This window comes from Odontesthes bonariensis, chromosome 21, assembly GCF_027942865.1.
Source record: "Odontesthes bonariensis isolate fOdoBon6 chromosome 21, fOdoBon6.hap1, whole genome shotgun sequence".
NCBI lineage: Eukaryota > Metazoa > Chordata > Actinopteri > Atheriniformes > Atherinopsidae > Odontesthes > Odontesthes bonariensis.
In genome coordinates this window covers 4,341,605-4,367,096 of record NC_134526.1, presented here as the reverse complement: position 1 = coordinate 4,367,096, position 25,492 = coordinate 4,341,605, and the positions used below count along the sequence as shown (strand labels likewise).

The 25,492-nt window shown below is 39.5% G+C and overlaps 1 protein-coding gene across 10 annotated transcripts in view; it reads left to right on the top strand.

Annotated features, from left to right (window-relative positions):
- The window catches only part of LOC142372105 (RNA binding protein fox-1 homolog 3-like), a 616,940-nt gene that overhangs the window by 50,841 nt on the left and 540,607 nt on the right, over positions 1-25,492 (top strand). Inside the window, exon 1 of one of the 10 annotated variants that reach the window (XM_075454901.1) lies at positions 20,075-20,149. The exons of the other annotated variants lie outside the window; for them this stretch is intronic. The gene's annotated coding sequence lies outside the window, so the exon portion shown is untranslated. Of the gene's footprint in view, positions 1-20,074; positions 20,150-25,492 lie in introns of those variants that run through there. 10 annotated transcript variants of the gene reach the window in all.

Here is a 25,492-nt window from a genome sequence, read left to right as displayed (position 1 = left end):
GTGGTCCTTCTGTACGCTGCCACATTCAAACCGGCTCTCCAGTATGTTAGTGGAGCCATTTGTGTGTCAGATTTTCCTGTGCTAATATCCCTCAGCTGTGAGGGAACCTGCAGAAACCACCATCTCACCATCGCACCACGTGGGTTGCTTTGAAGTGGGCGTGTATGATGTTGTTTATCCACGACGACATGCTGTGCAGCCGGCTTCAGAGGATAACAACACCATATGTTTGTACTTTGTTTTCGCACGGCACCTTCAATCGACTTCCATTAATTAAAGCACTTTGCTACCAATGACAGTACAGGCTTAAAGGGATAAACGGTTTCTAAATTTACCTCCAAGAGATGCCAGAGATGCCCTCCATTTAGAGAAGCAGACGCAGAAACTTACCGATGACTTTGAACGAGGTCCGGTGGAAAAACCCACTGCTCTTGTTGTATCATTGGAACAGCTTTATCCTGCCTGAGCAGTGCAGTCTTCCACACTGGAAAAAATGCCCCTCCAAAAATAAGTAAGAAAAACAACAAATAAAAGACGTTTCTGCTTGAAATAAGCAAAAAAATCTGCCAATGGAACTAGTGAAAATCGGCTTGTCAAGATTTCTTGAAATAAGATGTGATATTTAGGACTTTTGAGATAAAAGTGATCTTGAAATTAGCTTAAAAACCTCTTCAAATGTAAAAAAAAAAAGCTTGTTTCATATGATATGTGACTCAAAACAATTTGTTTTCAAGACTTTTTCATTTAACAAGATATTCCAGATGTATTGTCTTCAAACAAGTCCCTATATCTGGCTGAAATAGTACTTGTTAGGCAGTTGTGTCTTATATTAAGTGTAATGAGATATTTTGACTAGAAATGAGACAAATATACTTGGTAAGACTTGAATTGAATTAATTTTTTCCAGTGCAGTGCCTGGATAGGTTAATTTTATCTCATTGCCTGACACCGGAACACAGGAACCATCTGTTCAGGTCTCAGAAACACTTTGACATGTATGCACCTGCACATCCGTGTCCTACAAGAGGACAAAACGAAGATTATTCTCCATAAATTCTTTACAAGATGGAGAAAAAAACAAAAAAAGCCACCCACTCGGGATTGTGTTTACACCTCCAACAGAATCCTTGCTAATTTTCTCTGAAACGTGGGCAGACCACGACACCTCGAGATGTGTGTGTAATAGTCTATGCACGGACCAGTCGTCTTAACAATTGCATTAGCAGGGAATTGATTTGCATTCTACAGTGTTAAAATATACAACAATAACGTTGTTACAGCAGAGTTTACGGGCGTCAGCTGAACTGTCACGCGTGTTTTTTGTTATTGGAGGTGTCATCAGTGAATGGAGAGTGATGCACTGCTGGAAAGTGCTGTGCGCAGAAGCTCACGGGCTCCTGCTGCTCGCTATCAATACATCAATAAATTTAGCTCATCAGAATATACACAGTGCTGAAGTGGGTTCTTGTGGAGTTGTGCGACTCCTAATAACATTGGACAGTCGAAGGGACCTGATCCAATTTAACTCCGGGTAAAGCCGTGAATTTACTCGTTTTAGCAGAGTGTTTCCATGTGAAACAGTTACTGTTGCAATTAAACACTTAAAGGGGTAGTTCGCCTCTTTTGACATGAAGCTGTGTAACATCCCATATCAGCAACATCATTTCTGAACATCTTCTTACCCCCTGCTGCGTCCTGTGAGCAGAGTTCCAGCCTCGTTTTGGTGTTGACGAAAGTAGTTCCGGCTAGTTGGCTGGGGTTTAAAAAATAAAGCGTTTTGCTTCTCAAAACAATATGTGTTCAACAGAGTAATACATTTGCATCACAAAATTGTTCTCCAGGAAAAAGTTATTGGCTGTTTGGGTTATTTGAATTTATTTAGAGAGAGAGAAAGAAAACTAAATGTTTGGCCTTGGAGACTTCTTGATTTTTATCCTTTTTCACAATAATTTGGGACGTGGTTTGGAACTTGTTTGTACATTCTGTGGAGCAAACTCTGGGTGATTGATTCAAATGACTCAAGTGACTCGAAAACCCGATTCACAAACTCGAATTAGTAAAAGGAATCGAGTATCCCATCACTAGTTCCAGCCTCGTTTTAGCGTTAACGAAAGTAGTCCGGCTAGTTGGCTGGGGTTTAAAAAAGAAAGCGTTTTGCTTCTCAAAACAATATGCGTTCAACAGAGTAATACATTTGCATCACAAAATGGTTCTCCAGGAAAAAGTCAGACCTCACAATCGCTTGGCCCTATTTTCTCTCTCTTCGTTTCACTGCCTGCTGCCGCCTGCCGACAGCAAACACCGTAACAGGCTTTAATTTGTCTGATATTTTGGTCAGATTGCTAAAGGTACGAGCGGTCACTTGAAGTGTTTCCAAACTGTCGCTCTGCTCTAATAAAATTCTGTATTTTTCAAACTGACAAAAATCAACTCACCTCACTCAAACTTAAATAATAACAATAATAATACATTTTATTTGCATTGCACTTTATATTTTATCTCAAAGTGCTACAGAGCAAAAACACAAGACAAGAGAAATTTAATATGTACTTATTTATATATATATATATATGTATATATATATATATATATATATATATATATATAATATTGTCAGATATATAACAGCTATCGGCAGGAAACGCTTCAAGTGACTGCTCGTACCTTAAGCAATCTGACCAAAATATCAGACAAATTAAAGCCTGTTACAGTGTTTGCTGCTCGGTCTGCTCGGTCTGCACAGCAGGCAGTGATACGAACGCAGAGAAAATAGGGCCAAGCGATTGTGAGGTCTGACTTTTTCCTGGAGAACCATTTTGTGATGCAAATGTATTACTCTTTTGAACGCATATTGTTCTGAGAAGCAAAACGCTTTCTTTTTTAAACCCCAGCCAACTAGCCGGACTACCTTCATCAACACCAAAACGAGGCTGGAACTCTGCTCACAGGACGCAGCAGGGGGTAAGAAGATGTTCATAAATGATGTTGCTGATATGGGATGTCATACAGCTTCATGTCAAAAGAGGCGAACTATCCCTTTAAGTTTGAGACCTGTGCACGACACCAAACGGTGAAAGTCCGGGAGTTTTTCATGCCACTGAGCTAGATGTTATGGTCGGGTACTGTGAGCTGAGGGATGTGAGACCGAGCAGAGTGACAGCTTGGAAACATCCTCAGTTAGTAAAGCAGGGCGGGAGTCTATGGAGAAGACGGAGCGGGAGTGGAGCGGACAGAAAGTCAATGTGCAGGAATGTTTACACATAACTTTTGTCTCAGGAACAGAAAGAATGTTTAAGCCGGTCGGTGCATGTGGATTATATTCACCCAGATTCACACGTTTTCACGCAGGATTCAGCTCAAATGCATCCCGCGTTTACATCTTTATCAATCAGTTCTGAGATGTTTTTTTACTTTTTGAGTTGCAAACTTAATGCGTTTGATTCCATGAGGGGTAAACGGTTTTAGAGATTAATAATTAGTCATTAGATTATATCTTATATGCCTTTTTTAAGCTTTAAATTGAATCTCATTCACTTTTCTTGATGTTGAATAACATATAATTGTTATTATTGTCTTTTTTTTCCTACTTTTCTACTTTTAGACGTGATAACATTCATTTTTTTGGGATTAGGATTCTTTTAAAACTGAATTTCATATATTAATTTGACTCTTTTGGTAACTGAAAGCAGTTTTAACGTAAATGTACAAAAAAGTTGAAACTATGAAGCTGTTTTTCACAGATGCAGCTAAAGAAATGGGAAAAAATTATTTGTCTCTGTGACAGGCTGCTGGGAACAAAGTGCCTAAAGATCCAGTTTAAAACGGCTTCTTTGCTAAATTGTCTGTTGTTTGCTGAGATATGCCAAGTTTTCAGCTAACAGCTCTTTGGGAATCACCTTGTTGCTGCAGAAATCCTGTTTTCTGTCTGTCACACTGTGTTATCTTTGCTGTTATTCACACATGGTGCTAAAGAAATGGGAACAAAGTGCCTAAATATACAATTTAAAATGGCTTCTTCGCTAAGTTGTCTGTTCTGTGTGGACACAACACTGGTTCATCCCTTGAGTTAGGAGCCTTTTTCCTGCCTGAATGGTTCTCAGGTCAGAGTTAAGTGGCTTAACAAAGGAAAAACACATTTTCTGGACTGAAAATGAGTGAAAAAGCAGCCAATATCCAATGAAAACCTTTCAGAAAGCAGAGAGAACTATTTCTCAAGACCTCTTTAAAAAATTATAAAACAGTCTGGCTGCTTTGAAAAGAAACATAAAGAGACTTTCAGAGCTGCAACCAAGCAGGTTACTGAATGTATTGAATACAGACCGGCTGCATTTATATTTATAAAAAGTACAGAATCAACAGCTGCCCTTGAGACAGTCTGTTCAATTACATTAAGATTCGTTAGGAGCCTGCAATGTCAACCCACTTCCGAATTGTTCTTCTGTTTATTTCTATTATTCTGTACTCTCCTTTGCACGGATCGATATGAGGGAGCAGTGTTGTGGATTGTTTTGTTTGAGTCTTCTAACAGTGGAGAGGAAAAGTTAGAGGACAAAATAACACCGAATCTAAAAAAAAAAAAGCCAGACGTGTGAACACCTTCAGTGGATTGAGACGCCCGACACATAGCTAACAATGCCATGAGTGGCACAGGCACCTGGCCATCAGACTGTGACATCATGCCTCAGTAAAGCTGCTGCAGTGGAGAAAGAGCAGAGAGAAGAGGCCCGCTGCCTTTCTGAATCACGGCTGTTTTATTAGATTATGTGAAATAATCCACCTTTAGAAAAGTGCCGGAGCATGCTGAACACCGATTTCACTGAGTGGTTTATCGTCACCATTTCGCCTCCAAACTGAAACAAAACTCCTGATGGAAATTAATTCAAAATGAGAGAAAATAAAACCCACCTGATGGTAAAATCAAATTCTGAAAGAAAAGTAGAACCGATTTGAAAATGTGGAACTGAAGTAACCTTGATGTGAATCTTCTGTTTGCCACGCTGCAGCGTGTTTGTGTTTGTGTTGTTCGTCGAACGCTCGGTGCACACTGGAAAAAATGCCCCTCCAAAAATAAGTAAGAAAAACAACAAATACAAGACGTTTTTGCTTGAAATAAGCAAAAAAAATCTGCCAATGGAACTAGTGAAAATCGGCTTGTCAAGATTTCTTGAAATAAGATGTGATATTTAGGACTTTTGAGATAAAAGTGATCTTGAAATAAGCTTAAAAACCTCTTCAAATGAAAAAAAAAAGCTTGTTTCATATGAAATATGACTCAAAACAATTTGTTTTCAAGACTTTTTCATTTAACAAGATATTCCAGATGTATTGTATTAAAACAAGTCCCTATATCTGGCTGAAATAGCACTTGTTATGTGTCTTATATCAAGTGTAATGAGATATTTTAACAAGAAAAGAAAGAAATATACTTGGTAAGATTTAGATTCTCATTGAGTATCTCATTACACTTAATATAAGACACAACTGTCTAACAAGTACCATTTCAGCCAGATATAGGGACTTGTTTTAATACAATACATCTGGAATATTTAGTTAAGTGAAAAAGTCTTGAAAACAAATTGTTTTGAGTCATATTTCATATGAAACAAGATTTTTTTGACATTTGAAGAGGTTTTTAAGCTAATTTCAAGATCACTTTTATCTCAAAAGTCCTAAATATCACATCTTATTTCAAGAAATCTGCACAAGCCGATTTTCACTCGTTCGTTTGGCAGATTTTTTTGCTTATTTCAAGCAAAAACGTCTTTTATTTGTTGTTTTTTACTTATTTTTGGAGGGGCATTTTTTCCAGTGTGATCCCTGCAGAACGGACTAACCTGCCAAGCCCACAGCGGCGCAAACAACAAGGACCCGCTGTTTCTAAAATGATTGAGCCATGACTTGTCAGCAAGAATCTACTTTTGCCCTTGAATGCTAATTACTGGATGTTTATGCAAAGTCACGTGCGCGCTCCCCAAAGGATCTCAGGCTGGATTTCTAAACTCTTCAAACAAACCTAAACATGTTGTCAGCATAACAATGTCAATAATGTGACACTTCATTTTGTGTCAGAAAGACGCTTTTTTTTTCATTCCCCCCCGATCAGCAAAGGCTTTAAGATCCTGAAACACCAGCATCATCCCACATTATCAGAATCTGTGACACAGTTTACACAATCAGCCTGACAGCTGCCCTAAAACAAATTAAAATGTATGAACCGAAATGCAAATGCAGTCTAACTCATTTCAAAAAGGTTTTCTGTTTAAATGTTTGCTGGAATCTGTGTTCAGGCTGCGGAGCGCTAAACCCAGGAGCGTATTTTTATTAATATTTAAAAGTTTCCGACTTAAGTTTTTATCTTAAAAGTCATCGAGTGCCTCACTTTTTGCACCAGCCGCCTGCTCCTCTTCGGGTTTGTCTGGAACTTACTCGCAACTCGCTGAAATTGAGATAGGAGGTTATTATAGTTACTCGCATGCTGATGACCCGGTTGAAAATCAATTGCCGGGGTGACAAGATCAAGTTAATTACTGTGCCCCTCAATTGCAAATAACATAATTGAATCATGATTTTGCTGAATCACATGATTTCCCAGCAGCCTGGTGGTTGTCAGGGGCTGTGGAGCATGAAATGAATACAGGGAAGGCACCGAAATGAGCCAAGGCTGCAGTTAAGTAAAACTACACGACATTGCAGATAATTCAACAAAACTTGGACCGCTCCATTTTTACAGACGTGTGAACATTTCATTTGAAGCACAGAAGAGTGGAGATGTGATCCAATCTACCGTTGCATTGTCATTTATGGAAAAACACGAGTAACTACAAATCTGGATCTGCGCTGTAACCGCTCAACAGTCTGGCTTTTATTTCAGATCAGGTAGAGAAAAAAACGCGGTATCACCTCATCATTTAGATTTCTAAAACAAATACAAGTCTGAAGAGTCAAATTAATCTGCATTTAAGGGTGCTGGCAGAGTTTAGGGAGCTGTTACACCTCGCTGATTGGCAGAAAAGCTCTCAGGACAGAAAACTCAAAGCAATATTTGTGAAAATGTACAACAAAAGAAATGAAAAACCAATGAGAAACAGGAGTCAATGTTTGTGACTGAAGTGTAAGAAACCAGAAAAGAGCAACATGGACCATCGCTAACACGTAAAGAGAAGGAAACAAGGTCACAGTCGGACAAGGAGACGATGCTGGAGCTTTAGTTTGCTCCAATGAAACATCGGCTGTGTTCAAAACCGCATACTTCTCATACTACTCCCACTACTCATACTAACATTTTGAGTCAGTAAGTGAGAAGTTCCCGGATGCATACTAGATTCTCTGAAATGTTGGGTATGCATCATGAGGTTACTACTAATACTCAAACTACCCAAGATGCAACGTAACGTGACGTCGCCGATCGTCATTTCCTGTCAAAACGGCAGTTTCAAGCTAGCTACAGCGAGGGTAGGTTCACTTCCTGTTTTCAAAACAAAAGCACCAAATTGTATCGTAATGGCTTTCCCTATGATAAAAGGCAATGGGTATTTTATTTTGTGAAAATAACCGGAAGTGTGTTAGCTCACTGCGGCTAGCTTTAGTAGCGCCGAATTCGTGGGAACAAAATTGTAAATAGCCGGTATTTTGTCAGGTTTTCAACACGTTGGGGATCTAAACGACTACTTTGTCACCTGAAAATGCTGATTTCGGCTCGGGCAGGAGCGAAATGCATTGTGGGTAAACGCTCTGCATACTGTCTGATCAATGAGTATGCAGTATGCAGTATGTAGTATGTAGGATGCAGTATGTAGTATGCAGTATGTAGTATGCAGTATAGTATGTAGTATGCAGTATGCAGGATGTAGTATGTAGGATGCAGTATGTAGTATGTAGGATGTAGTATGCAGTATGTAGGATGCAGTATGCAGTATGCAGTATGTAGTATGTAGTATGTAGGATGTAGTAGGTAGGATGCAGTATGTAGTATGTAGTATGCAGTATGTAGTATGTAGTATGTAGGATGCAGTATGTAGGATGTAGTATGTAGGATGCAGTATGTAGGATGCAGTATGTTGTATGCAGTATGTAGGATGCAGTATGTAGTATGCAGTATGTAGGATGCAGTATGTAGGATGCAGTATGCAGTATGTAGTATGTAGTCATAGAAACTGGCTGCAGACAGCGAGCACATTTCCACCATCACTGATGATTTTGGGCAGAGGAACATCGAAGATGGCGGCCATTAGCTCTTCAGTAAATGCACGGATGGACACATCATTTTTCAGGATGATCGCACATCAAAAAGCCTTCGAACATTTCCTCAGAAAAGACATCAGTTTAAGGACACGACCAGCAAACAACCCAGATCTCAAGCTGAGTCAGAATGTGTGCTGCAAACTGAGAAAAAAAACGGTTCAAAGCTTATCTGTCAACTGTTATATTAGAAATTCAGAGCCTGACTGATGAAGAATATTGTTTTTCATTTGTAAAGTCCGCGTCTCAGATAATTCAAGCTGCCGTAAAACCCAGAGGAGGCGAAACGCAGCACAAAGTTTTTTTTGTTTTCTTATTTCTGTCTCCTGATAGCTTAAATTTTCCCTCCTGCTTTTATTACTTTTTTGGGGGATTAATTTACAAAGCCAGCTTGTTCAGCTGTTAACGAATAGTGTGGTGACTTCATATTTCTTTTTTTGCCACCGTATAACACAGTTAAATCTTACACTGTCATTATCATAGGTTGCTACATTTTCAGACTAAAGACATTTGTTTGATATCCTCGTGAAATTTCACACTGAGAGCAATTTGCTTCAACTTATTTACATTTTGCCGGTAAAAACAAAAGATAAGGACAGTCTGTTCTCGTTCTCCAGCTCCACGAGCACCACCCACCACAAGAATGGTTGACATTCAGGATGTCAGTGATTAACTATTAGTGATTTAAAGCAGTTGATATTCTAATCAATTAGAAATGTATTACCCTATAAGGCAAGACATGAGAGATGTGCTGTCAAACTGTTGGGTAAACGGATACTTTTAAAAGCTATGTTGGGCCTAATTTCTGACCATTGCTGCCCACTCCCGCAGCACAGGTCATCCATCCCAGTGCAGTCCTCTCCGCAGGCACAGAGCTGTCAGCTTTTACATAAATAAGGAAAGGAAACCACCATTAGAAAGCTAAATGAGCGTCGTTAGCTTTCTAAATCACATGCAAGTAAAAGCAGCCAATGAACAAGGAGAAAACTACAAGATAAACTGCCGGTTACACATGTAACGTTATGTTTTACTTTGGGCTGGGCGAGTTAACTCGTTAATAATTTAAAGCCGATAAATATCTTATCGCGCATTAATGCAGGTTTTGTCTTTGTTTTAATTTTTTGTTTGGGGTTTTTGTGTCTTTAATGAATAGGAAAATTCAGAGAGACAGGAAGCAGGGGGTAGAGAGAGGGGGAACAACACGCAGCATAGGGCCGTCCGATGCGGGACTCGAACCGGGGCCAGCTGCATCGAGGACTGTAGCCTCTGTACATGGGGCGCCTGCTCAGCCCACTACGCCACAGACCCCCCCTGTTTTATTATTTATTTTATTATTGTAAAAGTCTGTTTCTCACAGGCTTTTATTTTGTAATCCACCAAACAGCGAGAAGTTCCCGGATGCATACTAGATTCTCCGAAATGTTGGGTATGCATCATGAGGTTACTACTCATACTCAAACTACCCAAGATGCAACGTAACGTGACGTCGCCGATCGTCATTTCCTGTCAAAGCGGCAGTTTCAAGCTAGCTACAACGAGGGTAGGTTCACTTCCTGTTTTCAAAACAAAAGCACCAATTGTATTGTAATGGCTTTCCCTATGATAAAAGGCAACGGGTATTTTATTTTGTGAAAATAACAGGAAGTGCGTTGCTCACTGCGGCTAGCTTTAGTAGCGCCGAATTCGTGGGAACAAAATTGTAAACAGCCGGTATTTTGTCAGGTTTTCAACACGTTGGGGATCTAAACGACTACTTTCTCACCTGAAAATGTTTCAAATGTTGCTAAAGTTTACAGAGTTTAGAGCTTAAGGGAAATCAGCTTCAGGCCGGCTGATTTCTGTTCGGGCAGGAGCGAAATGCATTGTGGGTAAACGCTCTGCATACTGTCTGATTGATGAGTATGCAGTATGGAAGTATGCAGTTTGCAAGTATGTAGTATGCGGTTTCGAACACAGCCATCGTGAGGTTAAAAGCTACAAACACACATGGCTGGGGTTTGAAAATGATGCCATCTATTTCCAGCTGTGGATTATAACATACCATAGACGTGGATAACCACACCTGTCACATATTTCCTGATCAGAGTAGGCTGTAGATTGATAAATACAAATGTATGTTATTGATCACGACTGCATAAATTAACATGAGCAAAGCAATTCTGAAGAGGTGCCAAAACCCCTAATATATACATATATATATATATATATATATATAGATATATATATATATATATATATATATATATATATATATACATATACACATATGCTGTGTAATTAAAAATAGATGAGCAAAGAAATATAAATGAGTCTGATGCAGAATAAGATCTGCTGTTTATTTAATTTTTTCCTTGGAGGGAGTGCGATGGATTATTCTTTGAGGACAGTGTGTTCAGTGCTGTATTATTATAAAATAATAGAAAATAAAAGCTAGAAACCATATCACACAGATGGCTGTGAGATAAAAATGTAATTTACAGATGGCTGGGCAGAGCAAAACGGCAAACACAGACAGAAGAGCAAAAAGAACAGTTCGTACAGATGGTAGAGCAATTTAAAAAAGAGAGGAGTGAAATAAATGGCTGTGAGGATTGGCAGTAAGAAGAACAGTGTGTACAGGTGTGTGGCACAACGCTGCGTTCACCTGTTCTACAGAGGTGAGAGGTTGGAGACGGTTTTTGTGAAGGAATTACTTTCTTGAACGTTCTTTATGACTGAGTCTGTTGGAGAATGAGCTTGCGTGTCTCACGGAGGGGGATGTGATGGATTGTTCTTGTTTTCCATGATCTGGTGGTGGTCTGTTAAATGACCTCCTCTTCCCCACTGACTCAGAATGGTTCAGTCCCTTTATGAGTTATTAAAATCCTGCTGGCTTCTAACGTCGATGCTGCTCCTTCAGCAGACCACAGCACAGGAGATGGCCCACTTGGTGTAGACCCTTGTTAGTTAGACAGATTAAACAATAGTTAAAGGGATAGTTCGCCTCTTTTGACATGAAGCTGTATGACATCCCATATTAGCAATATCATTTATTAAATTTGACTTACCCCTTGCTGCGTCCTGTGAGCCGAGTTGTGGCCATTTATGTTTTGTAAGTCATGGGTTCTATCGGTTTGGTTTTCTTTGGGCAGTTGGAATGTACTTTGGTTGATTTGGAGTCAAGATTTGGGGTTCATTTTTGTATTTGAGATTGTTTAGATTATTTTGGTGACTTTTAGACCCGCCCATTAATCAGACAGATTAAGAACACACCAGGGGCTCTTTTTTGTTTGTCAAATGTCTGGTGTGAGGACGGGAGGTGGTGGTGGAATGATTTTTTGACCACTTTTAGATCTTGTTCAATCAAAGTAAGTTAACTTTCGTTTTCATCCAATTGTAAGAATTTTTTTTTATTCTTCAAAAGTCAGACCTCACAATCTCTTGGCACTATTTTCTCTCCCTTCGTATCACTGCCTGCTGTGCAGACCGAGCAGCAAACAGCGTAACAGGCGCGGCAGCACGCAGTGATACGAAGGGAGAGAAAATAGGGCCAAGCGATTGTGAGGTCTGACTTTTTTCTGGAGAACGATTTTGTGATGCAAATGTATTACTCTTTTGAACGCATATTGTTTTGAGAAGCAAAGCGCTTTATTTTTTAAATCCCAGCCAACTAGCCGGACTACCTTCATCAACACCAAAACGAGGCTGGAACTCTGCTCACAGGACGCAGCAGGGGGTAAGAAGATGTTCATAAATGATGTTGCTGATATGGAATGTCATACAGCTTCATGTCAAAAGAGGCAAACTATCCCTTTAATAAACAGTAGTTTTACATATATTACATATACAGCACTACACATATTTTTTTTAAACGATTACAGCTCTCTCTTGGGTTAGGGTTGGCCACCTGTCTCTGCTAACTATGTCAGCTAACTTAGCTAGCTACTGGGTACTCTGTTGATGCTAAATGAAAAGGGATGTGTTTGAATTGTCCACTGATTCACTAAATAGTAAAGTGCAACCTCATTACATGCTACATGTTACGGTGTAACAGCCTCTGTACGCTACATCGGTTAAGATAGACCGTCATTTATTTATTCTAGCTTGGAGTCAGAAGCTAACTGAGCATGCTAATGCTAGCACTAGCTACCACCGACGCTTGTAATTGTGATTTTCTTATCCTTTAGTCTAACCAGTAAACGTGTTTATTTCCATTCTAGCTACAAAAATGGGGCCATTGAGGCTTTTTGTTTACAAAATAGTTATTTTTGTTTCACACTTTGATTTATTTATTTATTTATTTATTTGTGGGTGATATTAATTCATCATTGAAGATTATCATATCTTCACAGACAAACTGTATTGTTGCCTGTCTGAGGTCAACATGCCACCAACTGAGAACTCTGGATGCCTCACAGCTGTGTAATGAGTGCAGCAAAGATGTGAGTCAAAGTTTTATCTCAACGTTGTGCTGAGACACATGAGACAATTTGATCTAGAGTTAAAAAATCCCAAGTTAACATATTTTCAAAATATGAGCGCTGCTAGTGACAACGTACACGCTGCTATTAAGGAATGATGATGCGAATATCCCGCCTTACATGCTGCTTTAAATCTCGATGTTAACAAAAAGATCTCAAAATATTTTTGACAAGATGTTATTAAACTTTATATGGAGGAACAAAAACCACTATATTATAAAAAAATCAGTAACAATGAACTCATATAATAATGGTGGCCTTAACTTTCAAGACTTTTACACTTTAGATAATTTTATACCAAATTTTCTCTAAATTTAGGAGGCCTAAATGTCTTTTACTTTGTAATTATAATCTCTAACTATCCTACTTTCATAAACAGAAGCTTCTTTCTTGGTCATTGATCCACAAACATCATTTTTCCCCACATAGATACTACATATGGAACGATATTGAAGTTCCAAATTGAAGATGGGTTCTTGATGAATTGTTTTAGCCAACTTAATTTGAAAGTATTATTTCCGTTTTGGTTAATGTCGTTGGCGTTTCTCTTTTGCCGTTGTGTCGTCATGGTAACCTTTGGTAAAAACCTTTGGAACCAAAGAGTACCTGCAAAACAAGTTTTTGTCATTGTTGTCTGACCCTGACAATTTAAGGTTACCAACACTTAAACACGGCTTGTTTCGCATGTTGGTTTGACAGCTTTATTTTTGTTACCTGACGTCAAATGAAAAGCCTCGATAAATCAGAGTTATGTGATACCCTGAGTTGTAAACGTGAGCGCTGCTTGTGATGGCTTGAAATCTGGCAGTCGATAAGTTTGTGTTTATTTGAGGCATTATGAGCCTTTTCTGTCTGCAGAGGAATTGTGGGGGATTAAAAGTGCTTACGAGTTATTTAAACAATGAAGTGAAGCATGCCGACATTTCCATATTTTTTCCATATTCATGTCCAATCTGAACAGAAGCTGCGGCTGACTTAAGTGACTCAAATATCGTAAAACCAAACCATTCCAGGTGGAAGTAATAACACAAAAACAACAGAATTGGGGAGCGCACCCCTAGATGCAATCAATATCACACACACACACAATCAAAAAAAACAATATATATATATATATAAAAAAATAGAAGAGGGTAGGTTGAGACAGGTTGAAATCCGATCTGATTGGTTTTACATACTCGTTCCACTTGGTCCAGATCTTATAAAAATTCTTTCTCGACTTTGAGGGAAAAAGAAATCTTCTCCATAACATAAATCTCCTAAACAATTTCAATCCATTCGTCGATGGTGGGAGGTTCCACTTTTAACCATGTCCTTGTGACACATTTCTTACCAGCTGCCAACAACATAGTCAACAATTTTTTTTGTCTTTTATGTTCCATGTTTCAAACTTTATTTTGCCCAAGAACATAGTTTCACATTTTAATGGAATGTTCACATTAAATATATTTTCAATATGTTTGTGGATTTCTTCCCAGTAGGGTCCTGAAAGATATGGAAGTGGTTGGCTCCATTAGACCCACAGAGTCTCCAACAAGCGTCCCCGCTGCCCTGATGACGTTTCTGAATGGGTGTAGTGAAAAATCTTGTTATACTTTTCCAACAAAACTCCGGCCATGTATTTGACCCGGTTGAGATCCACTGCAGTTGGCATATTTTCTCCCAGATATATTTGGGCTGAGCGAGTTAACTCGTTATTATCGCGTTAACTCGTTAATTATTTAACGCCGATAAATATTTTATCGCGCATTAACGTAGGTTTTATTTTTTTAAACATTTTTTTCAGGCTTTTATTTTGTAAAAGTCTGTTGCTCACATGCTTTTATTTTGTAAAAGTCTGTTGCTGTCTGCTGCGGAACAGCAAAAGAAAGTAATCGGTGGATCCACCAAACCCGGAGAAGGTTACGGAACTCTCCTGTGTGACTATTATCCTTATTTCCGTTTCCCATTTCCTCTTTATTTATTCAGTATTCTCTCGTTTTGTTAGAAATGTGTATTTTTTTCAAACTAATCCAACATTAGATTCCAGTTTACCTGAAGCTCTTTGCTTGATTTTTGGAATAACTCATGCGACAAGGTCCATTTATCTGAAATTCAGATTGTCCCTTTGAATAAATTCCACCCAAATGTCACCATATCCAAACCATCATCCATATAAAGCTATTTCTACTTCTCTGTCCGAATCACAATTTCCTGTGTAAATCCACTGGATGTGTCAACATCTAATCAGTTCAATTTGAAAATGGGATGGGGGGGTAGGGTGGGGGGGTTGAGGAGAGAAAACGAAAGCCAAAGAAAAATGAAGCGTTGGGAGGGGGGGAGTCGCTGCCGCCCACCGCTGCCTGGCCCTGACACCTTGTGAAGAGTGCTCATTCATCACGCGGCACAGGGCTTGAGCCTCCGTAAATCACTGTGGATAAAGGATGCGCCATAAAGAATGGAATTGTGAAGGTAAGGGTTTTAAATCCCCCTAGATGATCCGAGATAAACACGGAGAGACTTTTGACAGTCCCTCGTTACCGCCACAAGCGAGAGGAGCTGTCACCGCTCCCTCCTCGCCTTTCATCTCTTGGTAACAGTCTGGCTGCTAATATCCTCAATTATCTCTGCAATATGTTGCTGGGAAAAAGGGAAAGTTCCGAGGAGGCATCCACGCAGTTTAAAAGTTTTTAATTTGACAGCTCGGGGTGCGATGATGAGTTGTGATTAGGGTAGAGGGGGCAAGCCGGCCTCCACACTTAGTGTGACAGGTGACTGGGGCCAGACAGAGAAGGCTTTTTTGGATGTCAAAGCTCCATGTCAGAAAGGTGAATGGACGTTTTACAGGACGCAGGGGAGGAAAAAAGGCTCCAGCCCCTGGATTGTAAATGCCAACTGGCATTTCGTTTATTGTCTGTTTTGTAGAGGGAAGGAAAACATTTCATTTCCTCTCTTTTTACCAAAATCCAAATGAATTTTTTTTGCCCGTCACCAAATGATACCACCAACAGTTTACACTGGAAAAAATGTCCCTCCAAAAAATAAGTAAGAAAAACAACAAATACGAGACGTTTTTGCTTGAAATAAGCAAAAAAAATCTGCTAATGGAACTAGTGAAAATCCGCTTGTCCAGATTTCTTAAAATAAGATGTGATATTTAGGACTTTTGAGATAAAAGTGATCTTGAAATTAGCTTAAAAACCTCTTCAAATGTAAAAAAAGCTTGTTTCATATGAAATCCGACTCAAAACAAATTGTTTTCAAGACTTTTTCATTGAACAAGATATTCTAGATGTATTGTCTTCCAACAAGTCCCTATATCTGGCTGAAATAGTGCTTGTTAGGCAGTTGTGTCTGATATTAAGTGTAATGAGATATTTTGATTAGAAATGAGACAAATATACTTGGTAAGACTTAGATTTTTTTTTTGAGGGGCATTTTTTCCAGTGAGTCCTTTTAATTTGTCAGGTTATGAAACCCACATAACTCCATCAACCAACGATAAAACTATCCAAGTGAACAAAGAAAAATAACATCAAACATAAGTTATGACATTTACTTTGTTCCAAACTTGAAATATCAAACAAAGCGAGCTTTTACTGACGCGTTGTTTTTGGTTGCGATCGCAGTTTGCCTTTTAATTTTTGGGCATATTTGTGGTTTTTCTTGATCTAAATGTTGGCACACTGAGCTCCGTGTTTGGTCTCAGAATGCCGACGTAGATCGTACTCTTTGACATCCGCCACCGCCTCATAACACAAAAGACAAACACGTATTCGCCTTCACATCTTTCTTGAAACAGAAAAATTAAAGCAGATGGAAGGTCATCTGCATCAATTTTTCTCTTCCTGGACATTTTGGGATCATTATTTTATATTTCTCAATTCCACTTGTTAGGAAAAATCGCATCGATTTGGAAACATTGCAGTCCAGTGGTGGGATGCATTGTGGGAAATGTAGTTTTTGGATCACTGCACGTATTTGACTTATTTATTTTTAGACAATCAGACCTTTTAATCTCTCACAGCGGGGCCACATTTGGCCCGCGGGCCTCGAGTTTGACACATATGGCTTAGAGGGTAAACCAATCGATCATTCAGTGTCTTGAGTAATAAGTGGACGTGATGAATTATGGCTTTGCACTCAGGTTTATGAAACATTGTCCGTCCTGCAGGTGTGCTGCATTATCTGGTCGTCTGTTTCTGGGCTGAGGTGTCGGAGCATGTGGGCAGCGCTGAGCTGCGAGGAGCGGGTAGAAGAAGTCATGGGCGTCAAGTGGGTATGGCAGCTGCCACACCTGGGCTCCAGGGGAAAATGGAAATGTTCGTTTTTCTTTTTTAAAAAAAAAATGAAGTTATGGAATTACTCTGTGTCAATTTGTATTGATTATTCTATTATTTAATACATATAAATTAACTACAAATGAAATTCTGAACAACACAATCAATTGATCTAAGTATCATCTTCCCTTTTGAAATGTGGTATTATGCTAATGCTAATGCTAACAGGGACACAGAGTCCATTGTTATGTTAGCGCTATGTGAGTGAGACTGCATTTGCACACAGATAAGCTACATAGCAGACTTTAGTGGTGATTATTTGCTGGGCATTTATATTTATTGATTGATACTGTAGTCATGTGACTATAGTGAGCTTAGCTTTGGCTGAATTGACGCCGCTGGAAGAAGTGCACTCCACTCCATCAAGGGCTTTGTGCTGCAGCGCAATTAGTCAACAAGATATTACCATAAAAATCAAGGCGTGGCGTTTCCGCCGGGGCGCGACTTAAAAGTTCAAGGTAGTTCACGCCGCCGCAGTCGTGTCAATCTTCTTTCGCCGGAGTAATTGCCTCGGGTTCATTCAGTTTGAGTCAGTATGAGATGAAGTCAATAGAGTCGGGTGGCATAATGACGGAATGCGCACTCTCTTGCTCACATTAACAGCTTTTTTCTTGATAGATAAAAGTCCCAAATAATGCCTCCTGTGATGGAGTGAAACCAGGATAACAAATTGGCCCTTTGTGATAACAACCCCCCTGTGAGCTTTCCCGGCCGTGAAAGATAGACGGACAGCTTTGAGGAGAGTCAGGTCTGCAGCAGCTTTGGCGCCAGAGGAAAAAAGCTCCTTTTGCCCTTACAGAAGGATGGATAGTGCGAGATTTGTAATGGTTCCACCCTGCTTTTGACAAAATAACCCAACCTGCAACCTTCATCCTCATTGGCTGAGTGAAAGGGCACTCGCAGAGGAGCTGGCCCCGAGATAAGTGAAGTCTGTCGCTCCGGCTGCTGTGTTATAAATTGTAGCTACCTCAATCATGTGCATGAGACAAGCGAGCTGTCTCCTTCTGACAACCTCCCTGTGACTCGACATGCTAAAAAACAAATTGATACAAGGCAGAGAAGAAAGGATTGAGGGAAAAACGAGGGCTGAGCAGATGTGGGAGGTGATATCTTTCCTGCACAACTTTTATTTAACGCGGCATATTGTGCTGTGCAACACTCGCACTAAGAAGTGGTGCTGCAGGACAAAGGGCTTACCGGCATCCATAAATTAAATTCCATGGATTCGCTCTTTTTTCCCCCTTTTTTTTTTGTTCAAATACAGTCAGGTGTAATTTTGCATGTGCAGGAGCCATATCATAATTTACAATTTTCTCCAATTGCCTTCAGCAAATACTAGAAAAAGAGCTTAAATAAAAAGTTTCATGCAAATTTAACCCTCTCTGCCACCCGGCAGAGGAGTGGAAATGTGGGGAAATTATGCTAACTGGTCCAAACTGACACATGGAGCCGCCAAAGGGTCAGGAATACTCCTCTGATAATATTCAGCCGTGCACATTAAGGTTTGAATGTGTTTGTTGCTTGTGCACCAAACAGCAAAAGCCTGTAATGTAGATTAAATTAGTTTCTGAATACTTTATTTGTGCTGCTTTTGTTTAAATGAAGTCCCGGGTTGTAGTGGTTCGGTGAGGCAGATTTAGCATCACAAACTCCTTTGCTGGGGTGTATCGTCATGGTAACCTTTGGTAAAAAATGAAGCAGGTTGGGTTCCAGATAAGAGATCAACATGTTTGATAGCGCGGCCTCTTGACCAACCCGCTGGACACTGAACAGGGAACTAATTACTCTAAAGCTCGTTAATCTTATAAGATTTGCGAAGTTGCTTTAAAACCAGGGTACAGAGTTCTTATTAGACCAAAGTTCCTTACAATCTTTCATTGAGAGATATTGTTGTGGAACTTATTGATGATTCTCTGATGTAGTTTGGCACAAAGTGTTGAACCACGACCCATCCTTGTTGGAGAGACTGAGGCTGTGTTCGAAACCGCATACTTTAGTATATAATATATACTTTAGTTTTAGTAAGCGAGAAGTTCCCGGATGCATACTAGATTCGCCGAAATGTTGGGTATGCATCATGGACCACTTGAGTACATATATGTACCTTTTGGACCATCAAAAAGGTACATACATGTACATTTTACCACTTGAGTACATACATGTACCTTTTGGACCCTCAAAAAGGTACATATATGTACATTTTACCACTTGTGTACATACATGTACCTTTTGGACCTTCAAAAAGGTACTTATAGGTACATTTTACCACTTGAGTACATATATGTACCTTTTGGACCCTCAAAAAGGTACATATAGGTACCTTTAGGTCCAATAATTAACCCTAGAGGGTACATTAGCATAGAGATTGTACCTCAGGGGACAAAAAAGGACTCGTACTGGACCCCTATTTCTGAGAGTGTTTTTTGTTTCTTTGTTTAAAGTTAGACAGGAAGAACTGTGGGTCCAGTCCCTATAAATATACAAACGATTATTAACCTACAAATAAACTCTGTAAATATAAAATGTAACCCCCCCCCCCCCCAAAATATAAAGTAACCCAAGAATAAATTTGAACTAAATTCAAAGTAATGAAGATAAGGAATAAATAGCTCCAACAGAAGGGTCACTATGAGCAGGGCTGATGACACCTTTTAGTTGTTTTGGGTTAAAGTCAGATAACCAGAGGGATGATGTGTTTGCCTCACAGTCTCCTGGTTGTTTTGGATTATCCACCGACAGTAATTTAGAATAATCAGCATTAACGCCATCGATTTCTTTCTTTTGAACAAAATTTCACAGTCGCAGGTTTCCTACTAAACAAAAAAAAAAACAAAACAGAAATAATTGGCATGAGTAGACTTAGTTTTTTTTAGATGAACTAACCCTTTAATCCTGTCTGCACTGGCATACCCAACCCCCACAGGTGTTTTCACTTTTTGGGCTAATTAGGCTCTTTCCTGCGTCTGTGTGGGCGAGCACAGACTGCTGCTGACATCTCCACTGAATCTTTTGTTTGTTTTTTCGAGCTACTGTCTCTGTAAATTTGGACATGCAAGGCGAGGCGGCACATAACCCGTTAGACGTAGAATATAACAGCGCCGCAACGCTTCTGCTGCTGGGGGAGCACCGTCGGTGAGTATCTGTTTCTTTGTTTTCTGTTGCTAAGTGCCCAACATGTGGAAGAAGTCCTCTGCTGTTATATGTAACGCAAAGAGATTACACAACCTCAGCTGTGTGTGTGTGTTGTTTTTTTTTTTTTTTTTATGTGGGAGTTGCCTTGGACAAGCACAGCTCTTTGTTGATCAAAGTCGCTCAGAAATAGCTCGAGTTATCTGACTGAGGAGATGGACACTTCCTTTTAACCCACTCTCTTACCCAGTCTGTTCCGCAGCTTCTGCAGAACCCTTTGGACTTTTTGTTCTCGTTGTTGACCGTGTGCACAAACACACACAAATTCTCTTGTTATTGCAAAACCCAAAAGCCAGGCATTAGCTCTTTTTTGGCAAAAGACTTGGAGGAAGGGTATTAATCACATGACCACAGTTCACTGAACTCTGCCTTGAAATATGAGACTCATTTCTCATTTCTCCTGGATAATCAACTTAAGGGGGGGAGAAAAAAATCCAATATTTCACCTTGAAATGCTTCATAACTTGCCTGCGGGATTTTTTTAAAGTTGCCATGCTCATGCCTGATTATACTAGACAAAAAAAAGAACACAAAAGCACAGTCTGCAGCGTACCTTCTCTGTGCAAGCCAGCATTAAATGAATAAATATACATGAGAGCTTGTATTAATTAAAATGTAGTTTTCCTACTCTTCGAGCTGACAGCAGATGGATTACTTCAGCTATTTGGTTGGTTTTGCCCACCTAACCAGACCCATCCTCTCTCGTGAACATTAATCAATCACTGACACTCTGAGACAACTTCATAGGATGCATCAGAGACCGTCCCCTCTTTGTTTTTAATGTTAATAAACAACTTTCCTGCCTTTTCATTCAAACCGCCCAGCTTTCTGTCAGCATTTTCCTGCATTATGCTATGAAAGGGGAAGAAACGCAAACTTCACATCAGCACGAGTTTAAAAAGTCAGAGGTTGTGGGTTTTCTTTGAGTCTCACTGGAAAAAAATCAAAGTCTTACCAAGTATATTTGTCTCTTTTGTAGTCAAAATATCTCATTACACTTAATATAAGACACAACTGCCTAACAAGTACCATTTCAGCCAGATATAGGGACTTGTTTGAAGACAATACATCTGGAATATCTTGTTAAATGAAAAAGTCTTGAAAACAAATAGTTTTGAGTCGGATTTCATATGAAACAAGCTTTTTAAGCTAATTTCAAGATCACTTTTATCTCAAAAGTCCTAAATATCACATCTTATTTCAAGAAATCTTGACAAGCTGATTTTCACTAGTTCCATTGGCAGATTTTTTTTTTTGCTTATTTCAAGCAAAAACGTCTTTTATTTGTTGTTTTTTTACTTATTTTTGGAGGGAAGTTTTTTCCAGTGGTTTTTTTATAGTTTCAAACTCTGTTTTATGCAAAAGAGCCACTTGTCAGATGCTGAGTTTCCACACGGCAACACTCCGCCGAGCACTAAAGGACAGTTTTGTTGCTAATTGTGTAGACAACCAGTCTTTCCCTGAGCTTTCTGGCTGCTATACCAGGGGAAATATCCATGTTTCTTAAAGAAGACCACACTGACCCGAACACCTGTCTCTGCCGGTTAACCTTTTTCTTTTAGCTTTGTCAGGCAGTGCAGGCTGTGCACAGGTGAGCAGAGTATTCACGCTTATTTTTCAGTCTTTCTCTTTCCTCTCTGGTGTCCTTTACAGTCAGTGGGCTGTGGATCGAAGGTCTGACCTGCTAATACTTGTTTCCTTCATTAGACGGGTGGGTTAGGTTTTATAAAGAATAACTTTATATAATTAAGCTGGGGTGGAAGTAACGAATTACAAATACTCACGTTACTGTAAATAAGTAGATTTTTGGGTACTTGTACTTTAATTTTACTCATACTTGAGTACAATTTACACCGTGGCTGTGTTCGAAACCGCCTACTTCTCCTACTACTCCTACTAACTAACTTTTAAGTTCCCGGATGCATACTATATTCTCCGAAATGTTGGGTATGCATCATGAGGTTACTACTCATACTCAAACTACCCAAGATGCAACGTAACGTGACGTCGCCGATCGTCATTTCCTGTCAAAACGGCAGTTTCAAGCTAGCTACAACGAGGGTAGGTTCACTTCCTGTTTTCAAAACAAAAGCACCAATTGTATGGTAATGGCTTTCCCTATGATAAAAGGCAACGGGTATTTTATTTTGTGAAAATAACCGGAAGTGCGTTGCTCACTGCGGCTAGCTTTAGTAGCGCCGAATTCGTGGGAACAAAATTGTAAATAGCCGGTATTTTGTCAGGTTTTCAACACGTTGGGAATCTAAACGACTACTTTCTCACCTGAAAATGTTTCAAATGTTGCTAAAGTTTACAGAGTTTAGAGCTTAAGCGAAATCAGCTTCAGGCCGGCTGATTTCGGCTCGGGCAGGAGCGAAATGCATTGTGGGTAAACGCTCTGCATACCGTCTGATAGATGAGTATGCCATTTGCAAGTATGTAGTAGGCGGTTTCGAACACAGCCTATGTGATTTCTTGTCAGATTTAGGTTTGTCTACATGAACTTAATAACTGAGTCTTATTGTAATTTAGCCAATTAGCCGATCCTTTCAGTGCCGTGTAACCCCACTCTGGCCTCCCGTATAGAACGTGCACACATTACAAAGCTAACTTTGCATTAAAACGATAAATTTCAGTTATTTTGCTTTAATTTTGGGACCAAAAATTTTGGCTAGGGTTCCAAAATTAAAGCAAAGTAACCCGGTACTAGAGGCTAGCAGTAGCGGAAATTTAATTTCCGGTCCGTTGACGCGTTCGTTCCGTTTCGCCACTAATTCGACTGCGACTGACTCTGGTGAGCCTGTGTGAATTGTAGTCTAGTACTAGAGTACTTTGTACTAGAGTATTTTTTTTTTACTTAAGTATTGTTTTAACACTATTACTTTTACTTGTACTTGAGTACAAATTTTCAGCACTCTTTCCACCTTTGTGATTAAGAATAATCTTTTGTCTTTTTTTAAACTGCTTATTTGGTGTATAAACCCAATGAAAACGGCACTTTATTACAGAGGTGGGGAAATTCAGAACAACAAAAGGAAAATAAGTTTAAATATGTTGTCACATTAAGGTAGGCTGATCACACTCAAACTCCTGCTTGTATTTATTTGCATGAATGCCAATTATTATTTGCAGTAGAATAAAAATTGAATCGGTTTAATGATGCGGCTGCGAGGAATTATAGCACAGCATTATATTCTGTCCATCAGAAAGGCTGCACCGAATATATTCAATATATGCTAAAGGAAAATAATAACCAAAGCACTAAAGCTGGTGTAATGGGACCCTTCATGAGCAAAGAATGTCCATTTGACCAATGATGGGCGGTTGGACTTAGACTAAACAGACAGCCATGGGCGACTTGCAGCTTACCTGCCCACTTGGTTTGTGCAGCACTGTGGCCTTAAGTAGTTTATGAATAGAAGAAAGAAAGGAATAGAAACTATTAAGCAAATCACACAAACAGAAATAGCTTTCAGAATTACAACTCTATAGGTGCTGCATCTAATTGGCTGTTTAGAGAGATAAGCTGCAGAAGGAAGGTGAGGAAGTCATCCACTGAAGAAGCATCATTACTTATTGTAGTTTCCTCATTAATTCAGTTCAGATGTTACCATGGACTCCAGGTGGAAAGCTAAAATTATACAAACTAAATGACAAACGTAAAATCTTGGCTATAAATCCGTCTCCCTCAGAAGGACGGCTGTGCCAAAGTCTCCGTTATCATTTAGGCTAAACTACCAAGAAAGATTTTCAACATTTAACTCTTTAAACCGCAGTCATAAACCTTTTAAAAGTGCCTTTTTGTGTGTGTGCAGTACATAAAGCTGTGAAATATGCTCAAAACAAAGACACGTCCACTTCATCTGTACGTGCACTAAAGTTGGGTATATAAATATGAAGATATTTCTACCTTTTTGTTATTTATTGTTCTTTACGATGAATTTAAAACTGTGAAATGTCCATCTTTAGTCTTCGGAGTAGCACAGACTGGTACATCTGCTCTTCTTCTGTAGCTAATCTTAGCAGAGTGTTTCCATGTGAAAGAGTTAATGTTGCAATTAAACTCTTAAAGGGACAGTTCGCCTCTTTTGACATGAAGCTGTGTAACATCCCATATTAGCAACATCATTTATGAACATCTTCTTACCCCCTGCTGCGTCCTGTGAGCCGAGTTCCAGCCGCGCCTGTTACGGAGTCTGCTACTCGGCCTGCACGGTCTACACAGCAGGCAGTGATACGAAGGGAGAGAAAATAGGGCCAAGAGATTGTGAGGTCTGACTTTTTCCTAGAGAACCATTTTGTGATGCAAATGTATTACTCTGTTGAACGCATATTGTTTTGAGAAGCAAAACGCTTTATTTTTTAAACCCCAGCCAACTAGCCGGACTACTTTCATCAGCACCAAAACGAGGCTGGAACTCTGCTCACAGGACGCAGCAGGGGGTAAGAAGATGTTCAGAAATGATGTTGCTGATATGGGATGTCATGCAGCTTCATGTCAAAAGAGGCGAACTATCCCTTTAATTTCAGAGGGATTGGCTGTGTTGGAAACCACATATTTCCATTCTGCATACTCATCGATCAGACAGTATGCAGAGCGGTTACCCACAATGCATTTCGCTCCTGCCCGAGCCGAAATCAGCCGGCCTGAAGCTGATTTCACTTAAGCTCTAAACTCTGTAAACTTTAGCAACATTTGAAACATTTTCAGGTGAGAAAGTAGTCGTTTAGATCCCCAACGTGTTGAAAACCTGACAAAATACCGGCTGTTTACAATTTTGTTACCACGAATTCGGCGCTACTAAAGCTAGCCGCAGTGAGCAACGCACTTCCGGTTATTTTCACAAAATAAAATACCCGTTGCCTTTTATCATAGGGAAAGCCATTACCATACAATTGGTGCTTTTGTTTTGAAAACAGGAAGTGAACCTACCCTCGTTGTAGCTAGCTTGAAACTGCCGTTTTGACAGGAAATGACGATCGGCGACATCACGTTACGTTACATCTTGGGTAGTTTGAGTATGAGTAGTAACCTCATGATGCATACCCAACATTTCGGAGAATCTAGTATGCATCCGGGAAAAAAAGTCAGTATGAGAAGTAGGAGTAGTATGCGGTTTCGAACACAGCCTTTGTTACCTCCTGAAGCTAAGTTGCAATAAGTAAATAATACTGGTTCATTTTTGAGCAAAATGAATATAAAAGTATAACATAAACCTTTGATGCACCTGCTGCATGAACTAGAAATAAGAATAGATAAATAGATAAAGTCCAGAGTAAATATTA